Here is a 16,470-nt window from a genome sequence, read left to right as displayed (position 1 = left end):
CTCCGTGACTGCAGTCACACTCAATTTTCACTACACCCCCCCCCCCCTGATCTCATGATCATAAACTGGGTAGGGAGGTAACATCTGTCTCTGCTAGACACACCTAGCGCTCAACACTACGCTAGACACAGCTAGCCCTCAACACTACGCTAGACACAGCTAGCCCTCAACACTCCGCTAGACACAGCTAGCTCTCACTACTCCCCGACAAAGACAGATACTACTTAGCAAAAGTGGGGCTACACGGCTAGACACAGAAATTAATTTTTAAATTTCTTATTTAAAAACGACTTTACATACAAGTCGACTCAATCGCATTGCAATTCTTTTTAACAGCGACTACTTTTTCTTCAAAAACAAAATCGACTTGAATTGTACTCTCACCAAAATAACTATCGTCCAAAAACGACACCTGTTTTCTCCTATTCAGCACGACACGATTTCATATTAAATTTCGTATTTAAAAATAACTTTTAACTACATACAAGTCGTCCGAATCACATTTTAAGTTCTTTTAACAAACGCAATAAAATCCGAATCGAATTATACTTTTATAAAATAATTCGATTGTTTACAAACGACACCCTTTTTTCTTGTCAGCACAACAGGATTCCATTCCAAATTCCATGTATAAAAACGACGACTTTAATATAAACAAGTAGACCGAACTGCATTGCAACACATTTATTTGACTATGATAGTTAAAGAAATCCAACGAATCCCACTTGGATTAACAAACAAAAAGACAAAAAAAAGTCCGACTCACTTCAGATCTTGACACGACTCATTCAATTATCTCTTTGACAACTCTTTTCAATTTTCAACGCGATTTTTAATTTTCCAGGTTCGACGGGAATCATTTAAGATTTCCCATTTCATCTCAGCCGCATTGGTTCCATATTTAAAGTCGAAATAGCTTCTAATAAAAAAAAAAAAAACCTGGACTCGATTCTCAGCGACACTCTCCGCTCTAACCAGGTTCCATCCGGTTCGCGAGAACTCAACGGCTCGACTCTCTCAAAAATCTTAACTCCCGGCCTTACATTATCTCACTTATGCAAATTAATGCGCAATTGAACCTGCTGATTCGTCGCCTTCTCGCCTCCCATCGCTCGGGTCTCGAGTTCGCACATGCAGCCCACCTCTGTGACTACAGTCACATTCAATTTTCACTACAAGCCGTTCCATATAAGTTAACAAATTTACCGAATTTCCATTACTAACGATTACTATATTGTCCAATTTCTACTGTACACTCTTTAGCCTTATCCTCGAGTGGCTTCTTGGCCTTGATAAGTGGTGATGTCTGTGTAAAAAAAACAAAAATAAAAAAAACATTCCCCAATGTGGGATAATGTCAAAATACTGGATACAGAAGAAAGGATGGCGGATCAGAAAACTTAAAGAGGTAACACATATGATAGAAAATAATGACATCATTAGCAGTCGCAGTATAGAATTAAATTGCATTTAGGCGCTCCTAATCAAAAAATCGCAGAAAAAGAACAAACAGGACACATGCCCAGCCCAAGGGATGTAACTTCACAAAAAAACTCTTTTTTCCTTGGAGGTGCCCACTTTGCATTGTTTAAAAAAAAAAAATACGCGTGGCTATCGATCCTCTGTTTCGTAAAACATTTTTTCACTAATATTAACAATTAGTATAGACATCCCGAAAGATTGAGTCATATGAAAGCTTTAGTAACCTCTGAAGATTTAAACTTCTTTATGATCTACGGATCCATCCGAATGCTTGTAATGCAAAGCCAACCCTCTTTTCCTTGGTAGAGAAAAAGAAGCGTGTTTTCAACACCCGAAAAAGATAGCAGGTGGCAGCAACCGAAACGTTGTGCTAATAACACACAAGATGAGAATAATAGTCCGATTAATCAACATGACAGAAGCATTCACATCTCATCTCAAAAATTCAGATTTGCATTAATGTCTGTTATGTTTTGTATGACGTTAATTTTATTGTAATTGGTTTTACTTTTGTCTATTATTTGTTCTTATGATAGACGTGTTTTGGGAAAAATTAACAAAAGTTACCTGCCCTTGGGAATAACTGAATTAAGCTATAGCCAACTTTATAAAAAGAATTTTCATTTCATATGTTTCCAATTGTGAAAAAAAAAAAAAAAGATGATTGTACAGTTGTTGTTTTTGTTTTTTTAATATATTTCAATGTTAAGGAAATTTACTGTGTATAGACATAACCATATTTTATTAATTTGAAAGCAACAAATAAAAATTGTATTTCATATAGTTTTTATTTTTTTTATTTGTATTCAAAGTCGGGAGATTTTCATTTGTACAAACATACAAAAAAAAAAGGAATCCCCCATTAAAAACTAGAGATATGAAGTGAATACATGGTGATTGGTAAAGTAATTCACCATAATATCGAATTGATCCGAAAATTCTATTTTTGGTATTGGTTTCCCCGATTTTTCTTGTAGAAAAGACATCAGGTACTGGCGAGAAGTTTGCCAACATCCTATGTGAAAGTGATTTTAGTGGAACGAGTTGGAATCGAACTTAGAACACCCAGGTTGTCAGGCCATGTTGTTAGCTATTTGATCTTCATCATCTCCCAATTGGTAAGGTAAAAGAATTATATATCACTCAGTAATTTGAAAGTATACTTCATTTTTATTATTAAGGACAAAAAAAATGTAAAAATTAATGAAGAACACATGGCCGATAGCCATTAGTCGCGTGCTCTTGTGTAATGAATGAATGCTTGAATGTAGGATTGACATGGAATTCTTTAATGACCGAAAAATGGGCTGAAATGACTTAAATAAATAAAAAGTAAATGACTTAGAATGACTTTAATGAACTTAAGGATGAATTGAATGACCTTAAGAATGAGTTGAATGCTTAAAAAATAACTGGAATTCTTCAAAAACAATTTGAATGACCTGTAGAATGACTTGAATGGCTTTGAGACTGACTGATTGTAAAGTGAGTGATCATTTTACATTAAGTTAATACAGAAAAGTGATCCACATTACAAACATAAATACAGCATGTAGTAAGAACAGATACTACACTTTGATCTTGGCCAAAAGGCCAAGAAAAGGGTATTTATTTGCTCCCCCACCGAGAAAATTAGGCCCAAGGCCGATTTTTAATGTGCGGATTGAAGGAGAAATGGGGGCCAACTCTCCGGGGAGTAGGGAAGCTGGATAGTAACAATTGGTATGAAGGGTTGCCCTTACATTGACCAAGGTCTTATATGTGGGGTATTTATTTGCTCCCCCACCGAGCAAATTAGGCACAAGGCCGATTTTTAATGTGAGGAGTGAAGGAGAAATGGGAACCAACTCCCCGGGGAGTAGGGGAGCTGGATAGTGGCAATTGGTATGAAGGGTTGCCCCTACATTGACCAAGGTCTTATATGTGGGGTTGCCCCCACATATGGTCTTTGCTTGCAGTATCTGTTGGAACAGATAGTACACTTTGATCTTGGCCAAACAGCATCTATTAACAACAGACCTTTGATCTTAACCATAAAGGCCAAGCACAAAAGTGTTACGGACAGACCGACGGACCGATGGAGTGACTTCTAGAGTCGCGTGCACGCGACTAAAAAAAAAAAAAGAGAAATCTATTTTTTATTTGTTTGTTTGTTTGCTTGTTTGTTTGGTTGGTTGGTTGGTTGGTTGGTTGGTTGGCTGGTTGGTTGTAATTTAGGCAGATGCGAGGAAGGAGATTTTTCTTTATTTATCATGGAAAGAATAATGATCATCATCATCATTACCACCACCACCGACAACAACATATCCAGTTTTAAAAATAAACGTATCTATTTGATTCTTAATAGAAAATGAAAACAAACATAATCATTGCGTGCAGAGTTAAATTTGTTTTTTTTAAATGTTATTTAAATGTTGGTATGTGCAAATGTACTTTTGCATAAACTTAACCAAAACTTGTCATCTGAATTTGAAAATAATCAAACGAAAATTATCATTTGGAAATTATTTTTTTCTATCATTTAAAAAGATAAGACAAGGGAGGGAGTTTTTCTTTGTTTCTTTCACCACCACCACCACCAACAACAACAACAGCAAATACAAATATAATTTTAAGAATAAGCGTATCTTTATATGAAAATAAAAACTTTGATACTCATTACGTTCAATGCAGAATTTATTCTTCTGAATGAATTATTCAAATGTAATCTAAGTTTTCTCGTGTGTGCAAATGTATTCGTGCGTAAACTTTACCGGAAGTTGTCATTTGAATTTCAAAATAATCAAATATGAAGTCATCATTTGCAATCTAAAACATTTTTATTAAATTATTTTAATACGTATTATTATAATTATTTTATTAGCATTACTACTACTACTACTACTACTACTACTGCTGTTGCTACTACTACTAATAATAATAATACATTAATAATAATAATAATAATAATAATATCAAGAAAGCTATTATGTATATATAAGAAAATAGGGCGATAAAATTATAATGAATCATACAGAATGGTAAATCATTAGAAACTGTTTATAAAATAAATATGACCCTTGTATGTATATATATATATATATATATATATATATATATATATATATATAATTATTTTTTTACTATAATAATTAAATACCTACAGACACTAGTGTTTCATCCTTTCGGGATTCTTCAGTGCAGGGTGTCACAATTACTACCAGTCGAACGATTCGAACCCCGCGACACGAGACATCTCTGGCTCGATTAGCGGAGACCGTATCCATTCGGCTACCATTAATCGTGTGAAATAGCGTTGAATTTTAAACATTTTTAAATTTAAATGTTCATTACGTCAGACAGACAGTGATCAAGTCGTTATACGACGATCTACGCATAAGAGCTAAATTGACCGACTTTTATTCAACAGAAAGTGCTCAACTATAAGAAACGTATTTCTTAAAGGGGCTGTCATAATTATTTTTTTACTATAATAATTAAATACCTACAGACACTAGTGTTTCATCCTTTCGGGATTCTTCAGTGCATATATTAATAAGGGGGTAGTCACCAACAATGTGTATTTTTTAGCATTATTTTATTATTCCGTGTCTTGGCTTTTCATTGAGAATTATGTTTAGATCATTGTAATACTGTTTTTAAATCATTGAAATCATTTTTAACGCGTTTCAGACGTTCTGTGAAGCGTCCTCGTCAGAAATTATTTTCAAATGTGTTGGAGATGTAAAAATAGCATTTTCGTAGTTCATTTGAAGTGTTTCCAAGGGGTGGAAACGTGTAAGTGTCTACTATTCATATACACACACACATATATATATATATATATATATATATATATATATATATATAATATATATATATATATATATATATATATATTATTTTACAATCTCAGAACATTAACTTAGTTCATAACAATTGCTTCTGCAGACAAGGAATCTCGCCTGTTTCCCCAGACGGTGAAAGTTCAAATGATAAAGGAAGCGGATACGTTATTCTGTCGACACGTGTGGAAATTAGGAAATCAAGAGAAATATGTATATAAAGATAAATATATCTATATAAAAAAAATAGAAAAATAATTATATAAAGAAAGAGGAGATAGAAAGAAAGAAAAAGAAAAGAAAGGGAAGAATGAAGCATAGATTATGTGCCGTGTATAAAATCAGTCAGATAAAAAGGTGACGGGTGTGAGTCAACGTATTTAAAATGAGCCAAAACGTGTCAGCAAAGGTAAACGTTATTTGGGGAGGGGGTGACGAGCTTATATAAAGTAAAAAGTAGAAAAGTTTTCGGGGACGTTAGTCGTTGCCACAATGCTAACATACGTGCAGCCAATTACGCTTTAATATACGTCCTATATTACTTGTATAAAAGGGGGGTAGAAATTTTGAACAAGAAATCAATTATATGATAGATGTTTAACATGCGTAAAAACTAACTAAACTAAACTAAAAAAATTATCTAAACTAAAGTTATGTATAAAATGGTGTAGACTTTAATGGGAAGTACTAATTCATACAAGTGATTAGAAATAGGGTAGTTTGGTTACAATATAGATTTTTTTTACCCCAAACAATGCATAGTGCCACTTTTAAGTAGGGGGGGCTACTATTGGAGGCATAAGTTGCAGGGGTATTATGAAGGGAGCTGAGTGACAAGATGTATGTTCACATTACTCTTGAACTTCTGCATGTCAGTACAGTTGGGAAAGCAGAATCCCGGAAGGGAGTTCCAAAGTCTAGCGGTTCTGAGGAAGAAGCTATTGGAGTAGAAGGCTTTCTTATACCTAGGGATCTCTACTGTGAAAGGGTGGGATTTAGCTGCTTGTCGGGTTTGTCGGGCGTGTTCACGTCGAGGGGGTACAAGTGCTTGTAGTTCGTCAAAGCACTCACCATTAAAGTACTTGTAGAACAGGCAGAGTGATGCAACATTTCCTCAATGCGACAGAGGCTGAAGCCTAGATGACAGTTCAGGACCTATCAGGTTGGCGACTCTCTTTTGAACCCTGTCAAGGAGTGAGAGATAAGTAGCAGCTGCACCAGTCCAAATGTGACAACAGTACTCCATACATAGGCGAATAGTGGCCTTATAGAGGTACAGGATACTTTCATGCATAAGTAGTTTTCTAGCACGGTAGAGAGAGAGCCCACCTTCTTCGCAACAGCCTTGGTAATGCTCTCAATGTATCTATTCCAGTTCATGTTCCCTGTAAACGTTGGGCCGAGGAGTTTAAAGGAAGTACTTTCGGGTAATGTATGCTTGGTCATTGCTATTGTATGAATAATTAGAAATAGGACAATATAAAACGATATATAAGGTGTAAAAGATGATGAAATTAGCAGCAATTAATGATGGGCAGGTAAAAGGTTGTAATTTCTATTTATTTGTTAGTAATAAGCTAAAGTGGACAAGGTAATAATGTTGTGTAATTAGTATATTAAGGAAGTTATATTAGATGATGTTTTGGAGAGTTTGAAATTGCTAAGTAGGTGGGATTGCAAATTTGATTTGAACTACAAAATTTAATAATTTATTTAAAATTTTGAGGTTATTAATAACTAAATAGGGCAACAGACTTAAAGTATGCAACAACTAGACGGAGGGAGTTGTATTAGATCAACTTTAGTAGGGTGTGTTAGGGTTAGGGTTAAGAGGTGGGGTTTTTAGTGTCTACAAATAATTGACGTTTCACTTCTAATGTTTAATAATTTATCTCTATTTTTGAAATTAATCATAAAGACTTTTTCGTATAGCCAGAGGAAACAGGGGGGGTTTAAGATTTACAGGTACTAGATTTTTTAAGAATCTCCCAGTTAATAGTAAGGTTATTTTGAATCAGGTTTAGGTAGTGGGTGGTTAGTGAGGTTTTGTTTGTTTTTGTTGAAATGGTTTGGGGTTGTAAAAGGAGCATTTATAAACTCTAAATCGGTCTTTAAATGCAGTTTCAGCAAGTCCGATGTAACATTTTTTATCTTTAGATTTTTTTTCTATAGAGACAATTGTAGTTTTGTAAACTACTTCTGTCTGTAGGCAGTGTTGTTTAAGTGGAAATTCTGATTTATTTGTGCAGTTACAATTTTTTGTGTTGTTGTTGTTGTTACGTATTCTGTTATTATGCTTTTTATTATTCTTCACAGGTTATCACTGCAAGTTTTATGGTGTTTTTTATTAAATATTTTGTGGAAGATGTTATTTGGAGGAAGTGAGTGTTAATTTATTTGAGAAATTTTTTGTCAGTTTAGTTTTAATCATTATATTAAAAGATGGGTTCAACCAAATAATTTTTCTTGATCTCTGTTTCTTATTGTCCTTGTTAGGATGTTTGGTTCAATAGAGTTGATGGTGGTATTAGTGTATTCACTTTCTTTTATGGCTGTTTCATAAAAGGTTTTGTGTTTATTGAAGATTTCCAATTTTGATTAGTTAGTTCTAATTTTTTTCTTGAATAGAGTTGGAGATGTGGTTAATAATATGTTTCGGGTGATTAGATAATGGGTGTAATGTCTTTAGATTAAGGTTCATGTATTTGTGAGATTAAAAGTGTCATCAATGAAGTTTATAGCTTTTATATTAGATTTTATTTCAATTTTTAGGCTAACTCTTTTCATTTACACTAATTAAAGCTTTTTTAGTTCTTTCACATTTGGGACGGTTGGAGTCCTCAACAATTAGCAATCCGTCATCCCTATAAAGTCCTATATTTTTGCTATTTATTATTTTTGTTAAGTTGTAAAGAATAAAAGACCAATTAGATCAGTTATTTCTGCTGAATCCAGAGAGCCTGTTAAAAGAGCAAAGGATCTGGTTTGGTTCTTTTTGGTCCATTGTAGGTTTTGGCTAACAAAAACAGTTTTTCTACACTTTTTTAATAATGTCAATCTCATTTGACTGAATATCAGAGATGAGGGATGCAAATTCTAAAGCTTCATTAAAAAGTTCTTGTGATACTGAGGCGTAATAGCTCTCAATATCAAACTGGATGAAAGCAGCTTTCTTTTTATTCAGGATATTAAGTTTTATAGTGTCATCAGTGTTGATGAATAGAAATGAATGATAAGAGTATGCTTATCTTCGTGTGTTTAATTTTATGCCTAACCTCTTGGCAAGAAGGTAATTAATATGAATGATATAATGTTTCATTATTTAAAAACAATATATATATATATATATATATATATATATATATATATATATATATATATATATATATAGTTTTGAAAATAATAAGCGGAAGTTTTTCAATAGCTCTTTTGGCTATCATCTCATCAGGATAAAATCGATAGCGTACAAAATAATAATATGTCGAAAATAAAGAGTTCTCATGGGGAACTTATTGAATATGCCAAAAGTACGGGGCCACTAAAATAAATTTATTAACGTTTAAAAACCAATTAAAATATTGGCACAACGAGGAGAAAGAAAAAAAAACGGGAGAAGGGATTCAAAGTTCCCCAAAGAGAAACAATGCGTTGGATGTTTCCTTTTGCCGGCACAAAGAAGGTTGACGCACCACAATAGAGACATACTCCAAAATCTTTAAATGGTTTCTGGAGTCCGCTGTATGTAGCACCTCGAACCATTCTATTTTATATCTATCGGCACAGCACGGGTTGTCAACCAAATGCTGTCCAATAGCAGAGTCCAAGGCTGCAGGAGGGAGACCACCAGACCCCATCCTCTTGTCTGATCTTCGATGGAACATGCTGGTTTATACGAGTCAAAAGGTGCAAGGATGTTCGCCCAACATAACCAGCATCGCACTGGCATTTAAATTGATATGCAATATTGCTATTTTGGATATAAGTCAAACTATCCTTGCGAAAAGACGGAAAAGCAGGTCTCGTAGTATATACCAAACGCAAGGACACAGAATAAAAGCAGTCGTAAATACTTATGTGAATCTGTTTGGAAAGTCTATTACTCTTTTACCCAATCCACAGTAATTTTAAATAAACCGGGCATTTCAAGGGTCAAAACTTTTTAGGGGATTTAAAGTCCGCAACCTTTTTGAAAATACAGTCATCAATAAGGTCAACAGGATAACCATTATTAATGAATATTTCTCTGATCTTATCGAGTTCAACATCTAATCTGTTAGGCGAACAAATCATGAGGGCTCTATGTACCAAAGTATTAATTAAGCCGACCTTACGTGATTTAGGTACAAAAGACAACCAGTTCACATATAGGCCAGTAAATGTCGGCTTTCTATAAATTGTAGAGAGAAAGCCCCCCTTGAACGTTCGACAAGAACATCCAAGAAGGGAAGCGAATTGTCCTTCTTACTTTCCATAGTGAACTTAAGAGCACCAGGCAAAGAATTCAACCTATTAAAAAATATCGACGCTTTACCTTGCGATGGAAAAATAGCAAAATTGTCGTCAACATATCTGAAATATGCAGTGGGTTTAGTTATAGAGTTGAACATAACAGATTCATGGTACCCGACGAAAATATCCGCTAAAGTTAGGGCCAACGGACTCCCCATTGAAACCACGTCGACCTGACAGTACATGATATCACAAAAACTAAACTCCACGGATTTTGTGTACATTAAAATGAGTTCAATAAGAATCTCTTTAGAAAACCGTGGAGTAGTCAGGCGACCATCATAGAGCGCGTATAGTCTCATCCAATGGTATGTTGGTAAAGAGACTAGAGACATCAAATGAGCACATAAAAGACGTCTCTGCATTTGAATCCAACCCACGTACACAACGAACCGAAAAGAAGCTGGGATGCAGTGCGTGGTATATAACTCGCGCACAGGTTGCAGAATTTCCACAAGCCACTGAGCCAAAGAATGTTGTGCTGAACCAACCATTGATAAAATAGGTCTCAGTGGAACAACTTGCTTATGGATTTTGGGGAGACTATACATTCTGGGACGTTGTGACCCAGAGGGTCTGATCCTGTCATAGACGTCCTTGCAAAAAACCTTCTTTTTAAATAATGCAAGTAGACGTCTCTGCATTTTAGCCTCGTTCTGGCAAGTATTTTCCGTCAACTCGACGGGGCCGAGTTTACGGAATTTCTAAACATCATTGAGAATAACTGCCATTTTCTCAACGTAGTGGGATTTGTTCAAAATCACCACTCCTGCACCTTTGTCTGATTTGCACATATAAATATCAGTATTGGACTTTAACGCTTTCATGGTTTTAAATTGCGTTATGTTCCAGACAAAGTCGTTATGATCAACAGGTGTGTTACTGCATCGGTGAACTAAGACAACTAAACTAGATTTCATCCCAGAAATTTTTTCCGGGGAATTCGGAACATTATATCTAAGTTGGGAGTACAAAACTTCAAAGGCAGAAAGTGTTCTCTCTTTATTTATACTCGTAGGGGGGAATACAAAAATCTAAACCCCTAGACAGAACTCTATTTTCAATTTCTGTAAGAACAGCTTTTGAAAAATTGAAAATATGTTTGCTTCCATTAATGGGTTCACACCCATATCTTCTGCGAACCAGAAGAGCAAGTTGTTTATTATTGTCTTTGGAAGCATTTTGATCACCAATAGATAAATACTTGTAAAAACGGAAAAAGTAAAAAAAAAAAAAAAGACAGGAACCCCTTCACTACGGACCAAAGGTAATGACGATTACTAATATACACCTCTAGCTTCTCCGTCAACTTATTAATATCGTCTCGTATAAACGCACGCTCCATAGACAAACTTGGTTTCACCCTAGATGCAGCAATGCGTTTACTGAGATAAAGTGGGGCCACATCTTGTTCCAGACAAGAACGCAAAAAAGCTATGGAGAGATTGGTAGATCTAATTCTACTGCTTAATCGAACAATATTATTACATGTATCAATTTGGCGTTGCGCTAGTATATATATATATATATATATATATATATATATATATATATATATATATATATATATATATATATATATATATATATATATATATATATATGCTAGCAAAAGTACCCGTCGTTGACTGGGTTCAAAAACAGCCTACAGAAAATGGACTCTGATTTATGAAAGCATGATAGGTTATGAAAAGGAAGGGTTGTAAATAGATGGCTTCGAATTTGGGTTATCAAAACCAAAGCAAAATATGATGAAAGTAAAAATAAAATGGATAAATCCCATAATTTATTATACCATACCTTTTCACACTGAAACACTTATCACAATATTGTGTGGATCTATAATAAAAAACCTTGTTAAACTTTGTGACATATTTTCATTCTATGGAGGTCAGGCGCGAATGAACACCCCATAATTTTATTATACCATATTTCTTCAAACTGAAACATAATTATCAAAGTATACTTACGCAGATAGATATGAAAAGTATTTATTAAAGTTTGTGACTATTTCCATTCTATGGGGGCCAGTCGCGAACGCAGACACCACAATTTTATTGTATCATCTCTAAGTTAAAACATACTTATCAAAGTATTATTATGTACATCTAAATCAAAAACACTTCTAAACGTTTTTTTTTATTTTTTTATTTTCTATTTCCATACTTTGTGGACCAAGCGCGTACGCAGACCCCAGAATTTTAATGAATCATCATTATGCCAGATCAAACATATCCATTCCTGTGTCTCGATACATCTTCTATTATTATATGTGATCAGTTTTCTATAATAGTCAACCATATAGGAGCCTATTCGTGACCAGATACACACACACAGACGTTTAGTTTTATATATATATATATATATATATATATATATATATATATATATATATATCGAAGGGATGGAATTTCTTCCCCCAAACGAACACACCAGGTTTATCATGTACAAAATTAACTTTTTGTTGGTAACATCGGATGGAAATCACATCTGACGAGTTGATGAGAAAGAAAATTTTTATGAAAACATAAAACATAAAATTGTAATCCCATTAACGAAACGGCCGTAATGAAGACATCCAGGATGAAATAAACAAGAGTTATATAAAAGAAAAAAAGGTAAGTCTTTGAATTTGAACTAAATTTTGTTCTATATATATATGTGTGCGTGCGTGCGTGTGTGTGTGTGTGTGCGTGTGTGTGCGTGTGTGTGTGTGTGTGTGTGTGTGTGTGTGTGTGTGTGTGTGTGTGTGTGTGTGTGTGTGTGTGTGTGTGTGTGTGTGTGTGCGTGCGTTCAGCCATGGTCAAAATTATGGAGCACCTATAAAAACTTAGATAATAGTTTAAATTGAATTGTACAGTGAACAGTTGCGAGCAAATGTAAAATACTTAACGATAGATTGGAATTATTATTTGCTTTAAAGTCTCTTTTTTTTAGGTTTATCTGAGTTTCATCCTAAATTCATTCCAATATTCAAAATGATTCATTGTCATACTAAAAGTTGTTTCTTATTTTTCAGGTAATATTTGATTCCTGCTAATGCTATAATAGCATATTTAATCGAAAATGCCTTCAGAGAATCAGCTTTTAGAGATTAAAAGGGCACACATTTTTGCTTTATCTGTTGAAGGATATTCCCAGGTAGAAATTGCCAGGAAGATTGACTGTTTAAGAAAGAGAGTAAAAAATACAAGGAAACAAAGTCTTTTAAAAACAGAAAAGAACAAGGCCGTAAAAAGTCTACAACTGCCAGGGAAGACAGATCTTTGAAAAGAGCATCCCTTGCAGATAGGAAGAAACGTCCTTCAGAGCTTGATGCTGAACTCAGGGAAGACGCAAACAAAAGCCTATTAGCTCGAACAGTAAGAAAAAGGTTATTAGAAGCGGGATTAAAAGTATGCACAGCAAAGAAGAAGCCATATTGTCTCAGGCCAAAAAGAAAAAAAAAAGACTGGAATTTGCAAAAAAACAAAAATGAAAATTGGACACCTGATGATTGGGCCAAAATTCTTTGGTCTGATGAAGTAAGTTAACAGCTTCTATTTCCTAAACTTTGAAAGGAACAATTGAAATTTTTATGAGAATACACATCCATTACATTTATTCAGAAATTGTAACAAATGCTGTATTTTCATCAGATTCTTGACATCCCTGAGCGGTTTATGTTCGCCATAGGGAAGGAGAGGCATTTCATCTTGATTGTAATCGTAATGGTTTGGGGCTATATGGTTTCTTCAGGCACTGGACTGTTGCAAACATGTGACGGCAGAATGAACTCCACAATTCATACTAACATGCTGGACCAGGTTTACCAAACCTCTTTGACTAAAATATTTAATAACAACATTCGAAGTGATGCAATCTTCTAACAAGACAACGCTCCATGCAAGACGTCAAAAGTTTCAATGGGTTGATTTGAGAAAAAAGGGATTACAATGATGAAGTCGCCCTCTCAATCCCCAGACGTAAATCCCATTGATACTTTATGGTCGAATCTAGAGAAAAGAGTGAGAATGCACAGATGTTCATTAAAAAAAAAATTAGAGGCAAAACTTCATGAAGAATGGCAGAAAATATATCCTAACAGCTGCATCAATTTAGCCAACAATTTGCAAAAAGGAATAAAAGCTGTTATAATATATTTATTAATGTTTACTCCACTATTCTTAATCTTGAAATATATTTTTGGAATTATAATTTCGAATTTTCATTGATGCTCCATAATTTTGACCATGGCTGTATATATATATATATATATATATATATATATATATATATATATATATATATATATATATATATATATATATATATATATATATATATTAGTGTTGGGTCGATTAATCGGAATCGGAATTGGAATCAGAATCGGAATCTAGAATTAAAAAAATCGGAAATTCTGGAGGTATCGGATTCGGAAAAAAATGTGCCTATTTTCCGATGCCAACAACAATTCTTTTAATTGGCTTTTTTATTTGATTTTCTTTAAAGAAAAATATTCTACCGCTGATAGTAATACTAAAATAATGAATATCTATTGATTTTAACCTATTAGTAAAACTAAAATCGATAGATCATCCCTCACAAGTGTATGAAATTGTCTGCACATTTAACATGTGTTTTTATTGTAATCGTGAAAAGTAACAACTTTATAGTTAAATATGTAAAGATTTAGAAAGAATTGGAATCGGAATCGGTTATTTTATCGGAATCAGGAATTTAATATAGAATCGATAATTGTATTGGAATCCTAAAAAATACTGGAATCGTCCCATCCCTTATATATATATATATATATATATATATATATATATATATATATATATATATATATATATATATATATATATATAGTAATTTATAAAATATATATGGCGATTAAGCTACACTGGATTCGTCAGGCTTATGCACGAATTCTGTGGTTGTTTCTCGTTTTTATATGGTCCTCTTCTGTAGAGGATTTTAGTTAGCCAATCAGCTTTCTAGTATCCACCGCGCCCCTTTCTATCAGCCAATGGGCATGCATTTTATCGAACAATGGATCTATTTTAGAACTAGGTTAGTGGTTTAAAGCAGCCCTTGTCCTATATATATAAATATACATATGTGTACATATTCAGTGTAGCTTAATCGCCATATATATTTTATAAATTACTAACTAGCTCTACCTACGTATTGAGCACTTTTGAAGTAAATACTTAAAGTTTACACATAAATCTATACTTTTGTATATTAATTTTATGTGAGTAAATGAAGTAGTTATATATATATATATATATATATATATATATAATTATATATATATATATATATATATATATATATATATATGATCAGAATGGAGTAAGTTTATTGCTAATCGACTACCGAGAATACCGATAGCGCTGCAAAGGCATTTTTGTGGGCCACAGGTCGCTTATCCTAGTGCGCTGGCTTCGTAAAACCACACACCTGACCTTGTGTCTAATCGCCTTGCCAAGACATAAATAATATGCTATAAGAGCACCTAGGGCTATTAGCTAATTACTGTTTCTGATCGTGTCTCCAATATTTCCTAGTTCCATCCTTGCTTTAATTAAAATTACCCAATCCTTTCCATCAAAGGTTGATCCATTGGGAAGACTTTCATTTGAGCTTGAAAGGGTTTCATTGGAAGCAATCGATCATCACGAATAATAATAAATTAATGATTCCAAGTTTCTCACTTTAAGATTACCAGGCAGCTGCAGAGGTGCATTTGCTTTGTTTGGGTGATTTATATCAACATCTTAAATTATCTCTCTGTTGTGGTGTGTATTCGATTTGAGATAGACGAACCTATACTAATTGAGTATAGACAATTTTTTACGTCAACCAAAATAAAGTTAAGTGATAAATGAAAGTTCAAAGAGTCCTAAAACGTTCTGGTGAAAGAAAGGTGTTTGTCCTAAATAAGGATAAATCGAGTATGTGTGTTTATTTTCGCTGTGTGTAGAAATAGGATAAACATGAGGATGTGTGTATATATAAACGTGCCAAGTTTTTCCAGTCATATGTATGTATGACAGGGGCGTGCAGATGGGGGTGGGTGCTAGAGGTGTCCAAGCACCTGCCCCTTTTACTCTTGTTTTAAAATTGTCTTTTTCAGAGGTTTTTATTATAGTCACTTGAGCACCTGCCCTAACAAGTTCTCTGTACGCCATGGATGAACTGTATATATGTTGGTGATGGGTTTAATAGTTTGTGAAAATCTCTCGTTGTGTCTCTCCCGAGGGCATTTCTCCCTAAAAATGTTGGACAGGATTATGCTGTATGTACGTGTGCTGTCTCTGAAAGAAAATAAGGAAAAGAAAACAGAGAAAAGTTGTGTTTGGGTTTTGATATGATGTGCAATATTTGGAAGTGAATACTATTACTGTTTTTTTTTTTTTTTTTTTTTGGTTAACCTAAAGAAACTGCTGATTTGAGAGTTTGTCCAATCGAAAGTTGATACTTAAATCAGCATGCACTGCTACTGTTTCTTTTTTTTTTTTTTGCTGCTGCTGCTGCTGCTGTTGAGCAACGGGAGTTCAGCTATAATTAGTAGTAGAGACTAGAGGATTCGAACATGAGTGATGACGTAGAATGGAAGTGGATAAAGTTAGTTGGAATATGAAAGGCCGAGTTGTCATACATC

General features: G+C 33.9%; 1 pseudogene; it reads right to left on the bottom strand.

Moving 5' to 3' along the window:
- Nucleotides 1-2,966: 2,966 nt before the first annotated feature.
- Nucleotides 2,967-3,088, bottom strand: LOC145284179 (U2 spliceosomal RNA; annotated as a pseudogene).
- Between the last annotated feature and the right edge of the window lie 13,382 nt (nucleotides 3,089-16,470).

Source organism: Euprymna scolopes, chromosome 8 (assembly GCF_053919585.1).
Source record: "Euprymna scolopes isolate OS-2025 chromosome 8, ASM5391958v1, whole genome shotgun sequence".
In the NCBI taxonomy this organism is placed as follows: domain Eukaryota; kingdom Metazoa; phylum Mollusca; class Cephalopoda; order Sepiida; family Sepiolidae; genus Euprymna; species Euprymna scolopes.
The sequence above is the reverse complement of the archived record's forward strand: the minus strand, read 5'-3'. Positions and strand labels throughout refer to the sequence as shown.